Source organism: Tenrec ecaudatus, chromosome 1 (genome assembly GCF_050624435.1).
Source record: "Tenrec ecaudatus isolate mTenEca1 chromosome 1, mTenEca1.hap1, whole genome shotgun sequence".
In the NCBI taxonomy this organism is placed as follows: domain Eukaryota; kingdom Metazoa; phylum Chordata; class Mammalia; order Afrosoricida; family Tenrecidae; genus Tenrec; species Tenrec ecaudatus.
Window position 1 is genome coordinate 136,407,626 of NC_134530.1, and position 5,856 is coordinate 136,413,481.

Genomic DNA, 5,856 nt, shown 5'->3' on the forward strand with positions numbered 1-5,856 from the left:
TCAACACATCTATGAGGGACACAATGTAGCCCACTAAATGGGATTGTACTACCCAGGTGGAAAACCTGTTAATATTAGTCTTGAAAGAATGATGGGAATTGAGGGAAAAGTGGCTCTTTTCTAAACACCAGTAATTCTGGAATGGTGTGTCCAGTTGTACGATGGTGTACCCTATACATAGTTTCCTACATTATTTTAAGAGAAGAGAGAGTAGAAAGGAAAAATGAATTAAAAAATAACAAGGACAAATGTTTTATCACATAAATCATTGGGTATATTTTATTCCTTCAAAAATAGTTGTGATTGAAGAGGTTTTGCATGGGGAGGGGGGCTGCGGGGAGCCGTAGGGCAAAAATGGAAACTTTGGTTCAGAAGAAAAAGCATCTGTGCCTTGACCTCCTCATTGCGCACAGTCCCCAAGGAGAAATCATGACAGTTTATTATCAAAGCCATAATTTCAGGTCTTCTATTCAGTTTACAGAATGTGATTAAAGAAATCATTTTATTGGGGGCTCTTATAGCTCTTTTCACAATCCATTCTATAAAAATGCTTTATTTGTATTACATTTTAGCATTTAAGCCCTAAATGTTCAGATAAGGTGTAGCTAGCCCTTTAAACTTATTATTGAATGTAATATGGCTCTATGCCAAGCATACATCTTTAATTCCTTCACATATGAATAGAAATTTGGAATGAATTCTGCAGGCCGATAAGGCAAGGGATATGACATATGTACAATGTTAAAGCATTTGGACTTTGAAATAAGAAATAACATGGCATGGATCAAGATCTACCTTACCTTATTTTTTAATCATTTTATTGGATGCTCATACAATTCTTATCACAATCCAGACATACATCATTTGTATCAAGAACATATGTACATTTGTTGCCATCATCATTCTCAAAACATTTGCCTTCTACTTGAGCCCTTACTATTGGCTGATCATTTTCCCCCTCCCTCCCCACCCCCACCTACCTCATGAACCCTTCATCATTCATATGTTATTATTATTTTGTCATATATTACACTGACGTCTCCCCCTGCATTCTTCTCCCTCCCCCAGGGAGGAGGCTATACGTAGATTCCTGTAATCAGTTCCCCCTTTCTACCCCACATTCTCTCCATCCTCCAGGCATGGCCACTCTCATCACTGGTTCTGGAGGAGTCATCTGTCCTGGATTCCCTGTGCTTCCAGTTGCTATCTGTACCAATTAGAAATACAATTTGAATAGGAAAATATTTAAGCATACTTGTTTCAAACAAATGGAATTTAAGAAAGAGAATACCTACAGAGTGTGGGCTAGGTTAAAATAAACAATGAGAGATGTTCAAGAATCCAAGACTAGCTGCAACAGTGAGTCATTAAGATCTTTCGATCTTAAGATTACGTAGGAGCAGAAGGGGGAGGATAAAGATGTGGGTGAGAGGAAGAGCTAGAGGAGGTGACCCAAAACCAAACCACTGCCTGTACGTCGATGTCAACTCCAACGGCAGAACTAATCCTCCAGGTAGAAATACAATTCGAATAGTTCAAAGATGAACCAAAACACACAAACAAAACAAAAACGAAACACACTGCCATCAAGTCATCGCCAACCGTATAGGAAATCGATACCTGAAACTCTAGCGCTCTTTCTCTCTCTCTCCCCCCCCCCACCTCTCTCTCTCTCTCTATTTCACACACACACACATACACGCACATGCACCTTATTGTGATTTGGGTGAGCATTTATAGAATACATTAGTTTGCTATTAAACAATGTATGCTTTTTTATGACATTGGATATAATTCCTTCAATGCAATAACATCCTTTCCAAATCCCTCACTGTCCTTTTTGTGATCTTCCCCGCCTTCCTGACTTCAGAGTTCTCCGCTTGCTGAAATGCTGCCCTTTCGGTCTCCTTTGGTTGAATTAAGGAGAACATTCTTCCTCAGTGTTGTTGTGCACTCCATGGGCCTGTCTTTGCTTGGATGAAATATAATCTCTAGGAGTGTCTTCAATTCCAGGTTTCAAGGGTAGTTAAGGGTCCCACCAATCTCTATCACTCCAGTATGTCTGCCCTTTTTTATAGTTTTGGATTTTTTTTTACATTTTTCTTCCACTTTCTCCAAGAGTCTCCACTGCTATCCCAAACAGAGTTGTTTGTATTGGTAGCTGGGCACTATCTAGTTATTCTGGTAGGAGGCTAATAGCGGCTTTGGTTCATGTGGTCTATTAGTCTTGGCATTAATTGATTCCATAAGTCTTTGATTTTACCTTTCTGGGCTTTCCCCTTCTGGCTTTTTTTGAGAAGAGACAAATAGTTGTGTCTTACATGTATGTTCACAAACTTTTAAGACTCCAGTTGCTACTCACTAATATAGCATGCATAACGTTCTCTTTATGGACTGTAATTGGACCAAGTGTTCTGCAAGACTATGGTCCTAAAGCCGCAATCTCCGTGACTTACTCTCTCAAGGAGTTAGGTTCAAGGATAAACTGTTGGCATACCATTGACTATTATATGATTCATTATACATCTGGTTATATTTGCAGAACATAAAAATAAATCTGTAAACATAGCCTCTGAAAAGTCTATATATTTTCATGAGTGAACTCCCATTTGTGCCACCCCACATTTGTTCAGAATATAGATTATTAATATCCATTTATAAATATTGTTTTTATTATTATTGCTACTGAATTATATGTATATGCAAAGCATTTACCATTTATTACTTTTTTTTCCCTCGTTTGTCTGAGATTTCTATAACCTTGCTCTGGAGAGGATGCAGAGCAAGGCCTCAAACCGTTTCCACACTGTTCTTGCAAGCACTGTAGGAACACACGGGGTCACTCAAGACCCACACTCACTGGAGGCTTGCAGCATTTAATACTTTTTATACTTTCACAACTCTGATTAGCTTCCTGGGCCTTGGTCATATTGCACTGACTTCTCCCTGATTGTGTATTGCCTTTTTCTTCAGTCAAGTTAACGTAGGTATACTATCTAGTTAGTGATTTTTTGTGCCTTCCCATCCATAATAGTGATGATTATATATTTTTGTTGGCATAAACTTTTTCTCATTATTTTTATAGTATAAATTGGCAATGATTTTCTATTTGCTATTATTGACTTATTTCACCCAGAGTACTGCCCAACAGGTTCGTTCATGTGAAGAAATGTTGAAAGGATTTATCGTTAGCCTTTAAAGTTGTATTGTATTACATTGTGTGTATGTACCATAGATTGTTTATCCATTTATCTGTTGATGGGCAGGTAAGGTATTTCCATTTTTGCTCTTGTGGAGAATCCAGCTGTAAAAATGAGCATGCATATGTCTTTGGGTGCCGCAACATATATTTCTTGAGGATAGACCTAGTGGCAGGATTGCTGGAGCATATGGTGCCTCTCTATTCTTGAAAGAAAGTGACATATACTATTTTCCAGAGATTTAGACTATTTTGTAATCCCGCCAGCTGTGTAAGAGAGTTCTAATTTCTCAACCCCTTCACCTGGATTTGTTTTCTGCATTGTTGTCATTTCCAGGATTGTTTGGTTTTACATTTCTGAAACTGCTAATAGCCACATCTTATCTTTTATCTTCGCTAGCCACCTGGGTATGTGCTTTGGGGTCATGTTTGTTGATGCTTTTTGCCTATTTTATAAAGAATTTTTGGCATTTTAGTTGTTGGAGTGTTGCAATTCCCATAATTTTATAAATATGAATCCTTATCAGAAATGGTCTTGCCCAGTTTTTATTTTCTCCAGTCAAAAAGTTGTTTTACTCTTTGGATAAGTCTTTTGATCCATATGAGTGCTTATTTGTTAGGAGAGTCTACTCATATAGTTTATGTTATATTGTTTGAGAATATCTAGTTATGTTTAATAGACTATTCCAAAGATTAGAGTTTTTAAGTTTACATCTATTTTCTCTTCCTCTATATTTATAGTTTCAGGGTTTACTATTAGATTTTTGATCCATCTTGGTTTCATTTTTCTGCAAATAGATATCCAGTTTTATAACACAATATATAAAAATAATCACTTCCCATATTGGATTCTTTATGTCAAAGAACAATTGCCTATAGGTGGATCAGTTTACTTCTGATTCTAAATCCTGTTTTATTGGTTTAAACAGCTGTTGTTTCACCAGTACCAGGTTGTTTTGCCTACCATGACTATTTAGAAACAGTTTTGAGATAGGGAAGTGTGAGGTTTCCTAAGTTTTCTTTCTTCAGTAATGCTTTGGTTATCTTATATTTCTTCTCTCTCTACATAACATTGGTGATTAGTTTTATCCATATATTTAAAGAATGTTCATGCGTCTGGATTGAAATTGCAGTGGTTATAGAAATCCCTTTAGGTAGCGTGTTACATTGAACCCTCTAGAAAAGCAAAGCCAGTGATTCTGTATGTTTTGTACACAGACAGAGATTTATACAGAGATAGCTTACATAGGTGTAGAAGTAGGTAAATCCACTCTGGCTCATTAGGTTTCTCCTGATTCGTGTAGCTGTAGAAGTTGACAAACAGGAAGCAGGATGATGAAGTAAGGGAGTGCCACAGGCCAGTTGATGATGCTGAGGTAAAGGATCTGAGGTCACCCAAATTAATCCACTGTTGGTATTCTGTTTATTGATCCTGGAATTGGCAGACAAGATAACAGGAAATCTATGAACCAGTTCAAAGATCCAGCTCCTGAAGAAGGCAAAGGTTCTAAGAGATATGAGTTCTGCTCTGCCTTTCTCTTACACAAAAGGACACATCCACAAGGAGGTGTCATTAGGCTGTGATCTGATTGATAGATTGAGTTCCACCCTTGCCCTTAGCCAGGGGTGTGTAGTTGACATAATCCCTAACCTTCATAGGTAGTATTGATATTTTCAGAATGTTAAGTCTTTCTATCTGGGATCATGGTGTTTTCCTCTATTTATATGTGTCTCTGGTTTCTTGCAATAATGATCTCTAATTCTCTGTGAATAATCTTTTACATTCCTGTCTATATTTATTCCTAAATATTTCATCTACTTGGTGTCTACTATAAAAGGTCTTGTTTTCCTCTAATATATTTTTCAGTCTTGTCAGATTACTCTTTAATCTTCCAAGAACTACCTTTGATGTAATTCAACCAAATCCAGCTGGCAATGGATATGTGGTACATAAGATTCAAATTCCTTAGGCAAAGATCACATCAAAGATCAAAGGATAGGGAACAGATCTGGATTATGAGGGCACGCTGATAATAAGGAATCTATATACACTTACCAAACATTTTTTTTCTTTTTAAAATATATATTCTTGTTTAAATATTTACTATATATTAAATTCAGTGAATCCTGATACTATATCTGTTTTAAAAATATAATCGATTAGGTATACACTATGGTTTTAATTATTAAATACAACTAAAACATTGAACACAGAGACTATCCATTTTAGATATTTGATAAAGATGAAGAGAGACCTGTATCCAAAAGTATCAGCTTGATTTCTTCTCACATGCAGGATTCAAGCAGAATATTTTAAGAAATAAAAATATGAAAGTAAAAGAAAATGGAGTTTTAAATCTTGACTACAGAGTTCAACAATGTTGTGAAAAAATAAGTTGACAAATTATAACTGATTTAGCTGAGAGAAGTTTATAATGAGGTGATAGGGTCATAAGTCAAGAATAGAGGTGAAAACAAGGAACCCATTTAAATATTATAATCATCAAACCAGAACATCTTTGCTATCAAAATGACATCAGTCATAGGCATGCCTCTGAGACAGGGAACAAGCGGTTTATTCTCTGGAGAACTGGACAGGATATACTTAGAACTTAAAAAAACAGATATGATGATTTGGGGGGGCAGGGAAAGGGGGC

General features: G+C 36.5%; 1 non-coding gene across 1 annotated transcript; it reads right to left on the reverse strand.

Moving 5' to 3' along the window:
• Positions 1-2,738: 2,738 nt before the first annotated feature.
• On the reverse strand, positions 2,739-2,873 carry LOC142437769 (small nucleolar RNA SNORA9). Its single transcript, XR_012782290.1, has one exon. It is a non-coding gene; the product is annotated as a small nucleolar RNA SNORA9 (small nucleolar RNA).
• Positions 2,874-5,856: the final 2,983 nt, after the last annotated feature.